This window comes from Vulpes vulpes, chromosome 11 (genome assembly GCF_048418805.1).
Source record: "Vulpes vulpes isolate BD-2025 chromosome 11, VulVul3, whole genome shotgun sequence".
NCBI lineage: Eukaryota > Metazoa > Chordata > Mammalia > Carnivora > Canidae > Vulpes > Vulpes vulpes.
The window spans coordinates 5,295,710-5,308,618 of NC_132790.1; the positions used below are offsets into that span (position 1 = coordinate 5,295,710).

Below are 12,909 nucleotides of genomic sequence, written 5' to 3' on the forward strand. Positions count from 1 at the left end.
TTAAATCTCTTTGTCTGGGTAAACTTTACTGATGGGACATGACAAGGTAGGGCTCTCTAAACCCTTCTTTAGGGAGTCCGAGACGGATTCCAGGCCAGGAGATTGATTCTCAGTGCATTGGCAAATGAATTGAGGCAAGGACTCTATAGCAACTGAGGGCTTCTTTCTTCCTCTTGTACTCTCCCTGGATTTAGGGGAGGGGCGTGAGGACCATAGGAGGGCGTAACCGAAAATATAGGTCCACCACCCAGATGCTGTAACCAATTCATGGTCATACCAGGAAATGAAGTTGGCAAAGTGGTCATTGAGAGCAATGCCAGCCCCAGCATCAAAGGTAGAAGAGTGTCACTGTTGAAGTCTCAGGAGACAACCAGGTTGGTGTAGCCCACGGTGCCATTGAGGGGGCCCTCTGATGCCTGCTTCACCATCTTCTAGAAGTCAGCATGTTTGGCAGCTGTCTCCAGGCAGCAGGTCAGATCTGTAACTAATACATTGGGGGTGGGCACATTGAAGACCATGCCAATGAGCTTCCTATTCAGCTCAGGGATGGCTTTGTCTTCCCCAATAGAAGCAGGAATGATGTTCTGGGCGGCCCCTTGGCCGTCATGATACAGCTTCCCAGAGAGCTCACCCACGGTCTTCTGGGCAGTGATAGCAGGGACTGTGGTCATAATTCTCTCCATAATGCCAAAGTTGTCATGGATGACCTTGGCCACAGGGGCCGTGCAGCTGGTGATGCAGCAGGTACTGCTGATAATCTTGAGGGAGTTGCCATACTTCTCATGGTTCACATTCATCACAAACATGGAGCATTACCAAAAGGGTCAGAGATAATAACCTTCTTGGCTCCACCCTTCTAGTGAGCCCCAGCTTTCTCCATAGTACTGAAGACACCAGTGAACCCCACAACATATTGAGCAAGAACATCACCCTGTTTGATATTGGTGGGCTTTTGCTCCTTCAAGATGGAGATGGGCTTTCCATTGATGCCATGTTTCCAGTTCTCAGCCTTGACTGTGCCATTGAATTTGCCAGGATGGAATCCTACTGGAACATGCAGACCATGTAGTTGAGGTCAATGAAGCAGTCATAGATGGTGACAACATCCAGTTTTTCAAAGTGAACTGTAGCTCCTTCCACAGTTTGGCTATTGTGGACATTGCTGCTGTAAACATCGGGGTGCAGGTGTCTTGGTCTTTCACTGCATCTGTGTCTTTGGGGTAAATCCCCAGCAGTGCAATGGCTGGGTCGTAGGGCAGGTCTATTTCTAACTCCTTGAGGAGCCTCCACACAGTTTTCAGGAGTGGCTGCACCAGCTCCCATTCCCACCAACAGTGCAGGAGGGTTCCCCTTTCTCCACATCCTCTCCACCATTTTTGGTTTCCTGTCTTGTTAATTTCACCCATTCTCACTGGTGTGAGGTGGGATCTCATTGTGGTTTTGATTTGTATTTCCCTGATGGCCAGTGATGTGGAGCATGTTCTCATGTGCTTGTTGGCCATGTGTAGGTCTTCTTTGGTGAAATTTCTATTCATTTATTTTGCCCATTTCATGATTGGATTGTTTGTTTCTTTGCTGTTGAGTTTAATAAGTTCTTTTTAGATCTTGGATACTATCCCTTTATCTGATGTGTCATTTGCAAATATCTTCTCCCATCTGTAGGTTGTCTTTTAGTTTTATTGACTGTTTCTTTTGCTGTGCAAAAGCTTCTTATCTTGATGAAGTCCCAATAGTTCATTTTTGCTTTTGTTTCTTTTGCCTTCGTGGATGTATCTTGCAAGAAGTCACTGTGGCCAAGTTCAAAAAGGGTGTTGCCTGTGTTCTCCTCTAGGATTTTGATGGAATCTTGTCTCACATTTAGATCTTTCATCCATTTTGAGTTGATCTTGGTGTCTGGTGTAAGAGAGTGGTCCAGTTTCATTCTTCTGCATGTGGCTGTCCAATTTTCCCGGCACCATTTATTGAAGAGACTGTACTTTTTCCAGTGGATAGTCTTTCCTGCTTTGTCAAATATTAGTTAACCAGAGAGCTGGGGGTCCATTTCTGGGTTCTCTATTCTGTTCCATTCATCTATGTGTCTGTTTTTGTGCCAGTACCACACTGTCTTGATGACCACAGCTTTGTAGTACAACCTGAAATCTGGCATTGTGATGCCCCCAGCTCTGGTTTTCTTTTTCAACATTCGCCTGGCTATTCAGTGTCTTTTCTGATTCCATACAAATCTTAAGATGATTTGTTCCAACTCTCTGAAGAAAGTCCATGGTATTTTGATAGGGATTGCATTAAATGTGTAAATTGCCCTGGGTAGCATTGACATTTTCACAATATTAACTCTTCTAATCCATGAACATGGAATATTTTTCCATCTTTTTGTGTCTTCCTCAATTTCTTTCAGAAGTGTTCTGTAGTTTTTAGGGTATAGATCCTTTACCTCTTTGGTTAGGTATATTCCTAGGTATCTTATGCTTTTAGGTGCAATTGTAAATGGGATTGACTCCTTAATTTCTCTTTCTTCAGTCTTGTTGTTAGTGTATAGAAATGCCACTGATTTCTCGGCCTTGATTTTGTATCCTGCCATATTGCTCAATTGCTGTATGAGTTCTAGCAATGTTGGGGTGGAGTCTTTTGGGTTTTCTATGTACAGGATCATGTCATCTGTGAAGAGGGAGAGTTTGACTTCTTCTTTGCCAATTTAAATGCCTTTTATTTTTGTTGTCTGATTGCTGAGGCGAGGACTTCCAGTACTATGTTGAATAGCAGTGGTGAGAGTGGACATCCCTGTCATGTTCCTGATCTTAGGGGAAAGGCTCCCAGTGTTTCCCCACTGAGAATGATATTTGCTGTGGGCTTTTCGTAGATGGCTTTTAAGATGCTGAGGAATGTTCCCTCTATCCTTACACTCTGAAGAGTTTTGATCAGGAATGGATGCTGTCTTTTGTCAAATGCTTTCTCTGCATCTATTGAGAGGATCATATGGTTCTTGTTTTTTTCTCTTGTTGATATGATCTATCACGTTGATTGTTTTATGAGTGTTGAACCAGCCTTGCATCCCGGGGATAAATCCCACTTGGTCATGGTGAATAATCTTCTTAATGGACTGTTGGATCCTATTGGCTAGTATCTTGTTGAGAATTTTTGCATCTATTTTCATCAGGGATATTAGTCTATAATTCTCCTTTTTGGTGGGGTCTTTGTCTGGGTTTTGGAATTAAGGTAATGTGGCCTCATAGAACAAGTTTGGAATTTTCTGTCCCTTTCTATCTGTCAGAACAGCTTTAGTAGTAGGTATTATTTCTTTAAACATTTGATAGAATTCCCCAGGGAAGCCATCTGGCCCTGGACGTTTGTGTCTTGGGAGGTTTTTGATGACTGCTTCAATCTCCTCCCTGGTTATTGGCCTGTTCAGGTTTTCTATTTCTTCCTGTTTCAGTTTTGATAGTTTGTGGTTTTCCAGAAATGCATCCATTTCTTCTAGATTGCCTAATTTATTAACGTATAGCTGCTCATAATATGTTTTTAAAACCGTTTGTATTTCCTTGGTATTGGTTGTGATCTCTCCTCTTTCATTCATGATTTTATTCATTTGAGTCTTTTTTTCTTTTTTAAAGGGTGACTAACGGTTTATCTATCTTATTAATTCATTCAAAGAACCAACTACTCATTTTGTTGATGTCTTCTACAGTTCTTCTGGTCTCTATTTCATTGAGTTCTGCTCAAATCTTTATTAACCCTCTTCTTCTGTTTGGTGTAGGTTTTATTTGCTGTTCTTTCTCCAGTTCCTTTAGGTACGAGGTTAGCTTGTGTACTTGAGTTTTTTACAATTTTTTGAGGGATGCTTGTACTGCGATGTATTTCCCTCTTAGGACTGCTTTTGCTGTATCCCAAAGATTTTGAATAGTTGTATCTTCATTTTCATTAGTTTCCATGAATCTTTTTAATTCTCTAAATTCCTGGTTGACCCTTTCATCATTTAGTAGGATGCTCTTTAACCTCCACATGTTTGAGTTTCTTTCAAATTTCTTCTTGTGATTGAGGTCTAGTTTCAAAGCATTATGGTCTGAAAATATGCTTTGACATGGATTTAAAAGTCCTTCCACATAACCTGTCATATTGCTTCCATGAGTTTTTTACTGGTAGTGTTAATTATATTTCTCATAGTCAAATATAAATCCAAAGGCCCCCCATTTTAAAGCCCTTCAGGTATTTGAGCAAAACTATTACCTTCCTTCATATTCAGGCTTTTTTTCAGGGTGAAAATCCCCATTTCCTCATCCATTCCTTTTCAACTTTGTACTGAGCCCTGATTCAGGCAATCTTCAGGATCAGAATTATATTTTATTATGAAAAGATTTGGGAAAAAATATATTTCTAAGAATTAAGATTTTTTTTTCTGTTGGTTTTCTTTTAGAAAAAAAAATTATAAGCACAGCTAATGGATAGCTATGGCAATCAGTAATTTGCTGACTTTAGGTTCTAATAAGAGAAACTCAACTTCAGTGGCTTAACCAAATAGGAGTATAGTTTTTCTTCAAAGAAGAACTCCTGACCTAGGCAGTCTATGGCTGACATGGTGGTTCCAAAAATCACTAAAGAAGTTCCAGGTCCTCTCTGTCTCTATGATCCTTCAAACTTTTCACGTGGCTGTCATTTGCATGGTCTCACAAAGGCTTCTACAATAGGAGACATTGCGTTTACATTCCAGGAGAAAACAGTATAGGACAAAAGGCAGGAAACATATGCCAGCAGCTGAGTCAACTCCTCTTTAAGCAGAAAAAGAGCCTCCTTTATATATAAATATATATTTATATACAATGTAAAATATATAAATATAAATATATAAATATACATTATATACAAATATATATTTATATACAAATATATATACAAATATATATTTATATACAAATAAAAATATAAAATACATTTATATTTTATAAACTTATATACAATTTATATATTTTTATATATTGTATGTATATTATATATTTAGAAATATGTTATATATATTTTATATACATATATAAAATATATATAATCTTGGTTGTGGTAATGGTTTCATGGGTATACATGTGCCAAAATATTTTAAAATTGCACACTTTAAATATGCAAAAGTCACTGTATGTCAACTTTCCTTCAATAAAGCTGATAATATATATATTTATATGTTACATTGGGTTCACTCTTTGAATTGTATAATTCTATGGGTTTTGACAAATGCATAATGTCTTTATCCACCATGACAGTACCATACAGAATAGTTTCACTGCCCTAAAAATCTCTGTGCACCACCTTGACCCTTTGCTCTTCCTTCACCTGCCTCAAGGCCCTAGCAATCACTGAACTTTTTACTGTCTCTATAGCTTTGCCTTTTCAGAATGTCATATAGTTGCAATCTTATAGTATGGAGCCTTTGAGATTGGCTTCTTTCACTCAGTAATGTGTATTTAAGATCCCCCCATATCTTTTCATGGCTTGACAACCCGTTTCTTTTTGTCACTGAATAATATTTCATTGTTTATATGATTCCAATGGTTTAGTCATGCACCTATTCAAAGACACCTTGGTTGTTTCCAATTTTGGGTAATCATGAATAAAGCTGCTATAAATATTCATATGCAGATTTTTGCATGGACATAAATTTTCAACTCATTTGGCTAAATAGGAGTACAGTTACTGGATCATATGGTAAAACTATGTTGAGTTTTGTAAGAAATTGGAAAATTGTCTTCCAAAGTACCTGTTAATTTTGCATCCCTACCAGTAATGAATGAGAGTTTCTGCTGTTCCACAACATTCTTGCCAACATTTGATGTTATCAGTGTTTTGGATTTTAGCCATTCTGACAGGTGTGTAGTGATATTTCATTGTTTTAATTTGCAATTCCTTGTTGACATATACTATTGATAATATCTTCATATGTTTGTCTGCTATCTGTATAACTTCTCTGGCACAATGTCTATTTCAATGTTCTGCCCACTTTTTAATTGAATCCACTTTCTTATTGAGTTTAACAGCCATTTTTATATTTTGGATACCAGTTCTTTATAAGATATGTGTTTTTGCAAATATTTTTTCCCACTGTTTTCATTATTCTAATAGTATCTTTCCCAGAGTAGAAGTTTTCAACTTTAATGAAGTCTAATTTATTAATTATTTCTTTCATGGATCATGCTTTTAGTATCATATCTAAAAACTCCAAGGTCACATAGATTTTTCTCTTGTGTTATCAAGAAGCTTTACAATTTTGCATTTTACATTTAGGTCTATGATACATTTTGAGTCACTTTTTGAAAGTACAAGGTATCTAGATTTTTTTTTTTTTTTTGGCATATGGTGTTGTTCCATTTGTTTTAGTACCATTTGTTGAAAAGACTGTCCTTTCTCTATTGTATTGCCTTTGCTCCTTTGTTAAAGATCTGTTGACTAACTATTTAGGTCTATTTCCAGGCTGTCTATTCTATTCCATTGAATAAAATATTTATCTGTTCTTTCACCATTACTATACTGTGTTGATTACTATAACTTTACTGTAAATCTTGAAGTCTGGCAGTGTCAGTCTTCCAATTTGGTTCTTTCACTTCAATGCTGTGTTAGCAACTCTGTATATTTTTGCTTTACTATATAAAATTTAGATTCAGCTTGTCAAAATCCACAATGTAACTTGCTTGAGTGATTTAAATTGTGTTGAATCTATAGATCCATTTGGAAAGAATTGAGTCTTCCTGTAAATGAACATTGGGCTTCTCCTATTTATTTAGATCATCGACTTTTTTCATCAAATTTTTATAGTTTTCCTCATTCAGACTCTGTACATATTTTGTTAGATTTATATCTAAGTATTTCCTTTTTTTGGTATTAATGTAAATGGTATTCTGTTGTTAACTTCAAATTCAAATTGTTCATTACCGGTATATAGGAAGTCAAATGACTCTTCTGTAGTAGACTTAATTCCTGCAACCTTGCCCAATAGTTCCAGGATTTTTTTGTTTTTCTTATTGTTGATTCATTGGGATTTACTACATAAATAAATAAATAAATAAATAAATAAATAAATAAATAAATATCATCTGTGAATAATAGTTTTATTTCTTCCTTCCCAATCTGTATACCTTTTTCTTTTCTTTTATATTGCATTAGCTAGGACTTCTAGATGATGTTGAATAGAAATGTTGAATTACTAGCATTTGCTTCTGATTATTTCTTAGTTTCCTTTTCTCTTTACATTATCAAACTGTTCTTGCATCTTGTCCACTTTTCCATTAGAGCCCTTAGCATAATTATCATAATTATTTTAAATTTCCAGTCTGATCATTTCAAAATCTCTATTATAACTGAGTCTGGATTGGATGCTTGCTTTGTCTCTTTAGACAGTTTTCTTTTTTGGTTTTGTTTTTACTTTTTAGCATGTCTTATATTTTTGTTATTGTTAAGAGCCAGACATGATCAATTAAGTTAGAAAATAAGATACGTAAGTCTTTAATATGAGGTTTTGTGTTTATCTGGCTAGGATTTAGGCTGTTTTTTTGTTTTCTGTAGCTGTGGTTTCAGAGGTAAAAATTCATTCCTGGTTTTTGTGTCTCCTCTTATATTTGGGTTCCCCTGTAGCCTCTTTCTTAAATAAGATCTGAGGCTTGCAGTTCTTTAAGCTGACCTCCTCGATGTTATATAGGAGACTTACTGATGTGGTGGCAAGTTGTTGGAGCAAGAGAAGCATATTATAGGCCTATGAGTAGATTTTAACATTTTAGTGAGCCTGTGTCCCTAGGACATGACTTTCTCAACAACTACTTAGCTACCCTTACCCTTCAGTGAAACAGGAAGGCTACAGGGGACTAGAGTTGGGTATTTCCCTCTGCTATGTAGAAGAGTATAGATTTGGCTGTTTCCCTTCCCTAGGTCAGTAAGGGTTTAATAAAACCCAGGTTCATTAAGTCGTGATAAAATGGCTTCCCTTGAGGACAGTCCCTATTAAGGAGGAGAGCTTGGAAGAATTTCAAAATAGTTGCTTTTCCCCTTCCACTGCTGGAAGCAAAAGGAGATTTTTCCTCCTGATTATCGCAGTAAGACCTGGTGGGGCTCCTGGAGGTAAGACTCAGGGAAATACGGGGGCCTCCCTAAGACTGACCTCCGCACTCTTAAGTTTTTAACTTTGAAGCTAATCCATCGTGAGGTTCAGCAATTCATCTGTTGAGGTTTGAGTGTTCCTACTGGAACAGTTATCAGCTCCAGCAGCATCGTTGTGTCTCCAGTTTCCAGCACAGCCGCTTGTCCCATGATCTCAATTCTCTAATGGATCCAAGAAGAGAGGTTGATTTTCCATTTGTTCTGCATTTTTCTTGTGAGGATGGGACTGATGATTTCCAAGTTCTTTGACATGTCAGACTGGAAACCCCACTTATATTTCTTTGGTCAAAACTGAGTCTCTGGCCGCCCCAAGCTGCAAGTACATTTAGAGTAGTGAAATGATGAACTGGCTTCTTTGCTGCTCTGACAAGAATTGAGGTTCCATTAGTGTGGAACAAAGTACTTTCTTTATTCGGGCTGTGATGGTCCTCCTTTCATAATTCACCCTCCTCTCTTAATTTTGGAGTAAAGACAAATTATGAGTAATGGTTCAGCCCTTCAGCTTTTTTTTCTTCTATTTATCTTTGCATAGTCAAGGGGCCTTATGCATTGCCACCTAGAAACTCAGGATCCTCAAGCTTCTAGAGTTACTACACTGTCTTAAATATCTACAGTTCTTCTCTTGCAGATAAGTTAGTGTTTGAAATACAATCCACATAATCATGGTCTCTCAGATATGCATTAAGATATGTCTGCACAATGTATCTTACATCCGTATAGTTATCCCTTAGTAAAATATAATTATATGGGATATGGGGGGGGAGGGAGCAGTGATTCTTGAGACCATCTTTCTGTTGAGTATGGCAATTACCACTTCTGAGCCCTTTAAACTTTTGACTAATTTCCACACATTAATTTGCCTAATTTTTCTATCTCACTGCCAGTTCAGATGTCTTGTGCCATCAATCTTCTCTCCTCATGACTTACTCCTCAACACCAAACCATTTAGGATTTTTCCATTAAAAAGCTCCCTCCTTTCTTTCTTGAGCTACCAGTTTTATGTAGAAATGCCTACAGAATTGTTCTATCTCAATTAGAGATAATTATCTCAATTATACAGACAACACACTTGAGCTCTCAAAGACAAATAAAATGTCTCTATAAAAATATAAAAAAACAAAACGCATGATACGTGAGAAGCCTGAGTTCAATCTGGTACTTAGTACTTATTCTCCTTACTACACGGATTCTTGGAATTGTCTTCAAAACATCTAGATATTTTTCCTGTGGCCGTATTACGCAGAATGAAAGTTCAGATATCCTGTAGAAGAGAAAATACACACTTTTCCCAAGAAAGAACATCAGGGGCTCAAAGCCCCAAAGTACACACTATGCTAAAGGGCCTCTCAGGACTCACCAAAGAATAATAATAGCAAGGAGGTACTGTGAACACTCTATTCTAGTGTTTCTTCTATATATTGACCAAGATGTGTAATGTGTCATATTTAAGCTTGAACTCTCAGTACTTCTCAAATTTGGTCAGGACCAGTTTTGTTTCATTTGGTTTGGTTTGATTTCCAAATCATTGTGGACTGTCATTGTGTAACATATGATCAGAATGTCACAGCAATGTCAAATTGTTATAAATGAACATAATTATTTATTCCCCATTTGTCTAACTAATCTTGTTGCAAAGTTGTAATGACTGTTAGACTAGCACTAAAACCAGGCCACGCAGAATAACACATCTTTAAACTGTACTGATCCTTTCACTGTTTTTCCCTCTATACCTTTTGCAAATTGTTGAGTTATAAGCAGCATCCGTACTAGAACCCTCTTCTATTTTTCTTTCTTCTTAACCTGATCTTTGGCTCCAAAAAATATAGCAGTATTTATACAACTTAAATGGTTTGGGATGAAAATAAAAATCTGAGTCCATATGTATAAGTATTTTTAACATATGGGTTGGGCCCAGTAGAACAGGGGAAGAGGATGATAGAGCACTCAGTTGTAAAAAGTTTGACAAAGTATTTTTGTTTTGATATTTGTCTGTCTAAAGTCTCTATACCAAAACTGTGTATTTTAATTATTTTATTTATTTATTTAAATATTTTAATTATTTTATTAATAATCTTAATCATGAGTATTAATTATTTTATTTATTTATTTTAAATATTTTAATTATTTTATTTTTAATTACTTTATTAATAATCTTAATCATGAGTATTAACATAATCATGAAATATTCTCTTATGGTTAAATTCCGGCCAATACTGATATTTCTATTTTTACTTATTTGTCCCTGTTGCTCACTTCAACTCATTTCAAGACTTAAAAACTCTCAACGGATACATATAATAATATGCTTTCTTGGCCAACCACAGATCATAAGACTGGAAAAGAAAACTCCGTTTAACATCCCTGTCACATCCATTATGTTTAGAAATGACTTTAACCTTTTCTCCAACCTGTTGTTTTTGGTTTCTACAAATTCTTCCTCTTTGTAGTGTTTGTTATCTGACTCATAGAAGAAAAAAAAATTTATATCATACTCAATCACAGATATGAGTTATTTCATAAAAGTGCTTTTCATATCTGGCTATTATCTTAATGTGATGTTACAATAATTTAGAATAGCACTTCTAGCTCTTTATAAAAATTCCTTTGTGTAAGAAAGCCTACTCCCTTTGAGATCTTTTCCAGATGATTTATTACTTTGTATAAACTTTGTATAAGTTTCCTTATATACATTTTAATTGAATTTATATTTATGTATTTTCATTTCTTCCAGTGGACATAAAGCTGAATGAAGTCTGTATGGAAGAAATCATGCCAGACCAAAATATGTGCATTTATGACATCAAGTGGCATTTCATAATTTGACTTCATTTGAAAAATGAAGACACCTCTCTGTTGTTTCAGCAAAATAAAAGCAGTGCAACCATCTGACATCCAAGACATTGAGTCTAAAATTTTATTAATTATCATAACTAATTACCACTTTCTTTTCTGTGGTAAATTTGAGATTTGCTGCTTTTCAACAAACAATATGTACAGGCCTTTAAAAGTGATATACACCTCTTTAAAGTTTTACAATTAAATTTATGACTTATCTAAAGATTTAGAATTATGCTTTAATAATAGGGGAAATGCCCCTAACTTAGAAGCAGCCAAATATATAAATCAATTAAAAACAAACTTAAAGAAATAAGAGTAGGGGATTTTAACACCCCATTCACAGCAATGGACAGATCATCAAAGCAGAAGATCAACAAGGAAACAAGGGCTCTGAATGACACATTGGACCAAATGGACTTAACAGATGTATTCAGAGCATTCCATCCCAAAGCAGCAAAATACACATTTTTTTTCAGTGCACATGGGACATTTTCCAGAATATATCACATACTGGGCCACACATCAGGTCTCAACCCACAAGGTCAGGAACACAACAGAGAGGTCCACTCTCACTGTCATTCGACATAGAACTGGAAGTCCTTGCCTCAGCAATTAGACAACAGAAAGAAACAGAAGGCATCCAAATCAGGAAGGAAGAAGCCAAACTTTCACTTTTGCAGACAACATGATACTCTCTGCAGAAAACCCAAAGACTCTACCAAAAAATTGCTAGAACTTATACAGGAATTCAGCAGTTGCAGGATATAAAATCAATGCACAAAAGTCTGTTGCATTTTTATACATCAATAATGAAGCAGCAGAGGGGGAAATCAAGGAATTTATCCCATTTATAATTTCACCAAAAATTTTAAGATACCTAGGAATAAATCTAACCAAAGACATAAAAGATCTGTGCTCTGAAAACTATATTACACTTATGAAAGAAATTAAGGAAAACACAAAGAAAGGGAAAAAGATTCCATGCTCATGGATCAGAAGAACAAATACTGTCAAAAATGTCTACACTACCCAAAGCAATCTATACATTCAATCCAATTCCTGTCAAAATACCACCAGCATTTTTCACAGAGCCAGAAAAAGCAATTCTAAAATTTGTATGGAACAAGAAAAGGCCCTGAATAGCCAAAGAAACGTAAAAGCTGGAAGCATCACAAGTCTGCTGTATTACAGAATTCAAATTGTATTACAAAGCTGTAATCATCAAGACAGTATTGTACTGGCACAAAAACACACAGATCAATGGAACAGAATAGAGAATTCAGAAATGGACCCTCAACTCTGTGGTCAACTAATCTTTGACAAAGCAGGAAAGAATATCCAATGGAGAAAAGACAGTCTCTTCAATAAATGGTGTTGGGAAAATTGGGTAGCCACATGCAGAAGAATGAAACTGGACCACTTTCTTACACCATATACAAAAATAAACTCAAAATTGATGAAAGACCTAAATGTGAGACAGGAATCCATCAAAATCCAAGAGGAGAACACAGGCAGCAATCTCTCTGAATTCAGCCATAGCAACTTCTTACTAGCCACATCTCCAGAAACAAGGGAACAAAAGCAAAAAATAAACTATTGAGACTTGCTCAAGATAAAAAGCTTCTGCACAGCAAAGGAAACAATCAACAAAACTAAAGGGTAACCTACAAAATGGGAGAAAATATTTGCAAGTGACATATTGGATAAAGGGCTAGTATTCAAAATCTAAAGAACTTAACAAACTCAATATTCAAAAAGTAAAAAAAAAAAAACCATTATGAAATGGGCAGAAGACATGAACAGACATTTCTCAAAGAAGAACTACAAATGGGCAATAGACACATGAAAAGATGCAAAACATCACCATGCATCAGAGAAATACAAATGAAAACCACAATGAGATACCACCTCACACCAGACAGAATGGCTAAAATTAACAAGTCAGGA

The 12,909-nt window shown here is 36.0% G+C and overlaps 1 pseudogene; it reads right to left on the bottom strand.

Annotated features, from left to right (window-relative positions):
• LOC140594502 (glyceraldehyde-3-phosphate dehydrogenase-like) overlaps positions 1–12,909 on the bottom strand; it is a 19,796-nt pseudogene continuing 6,887 nt past the window's right edge.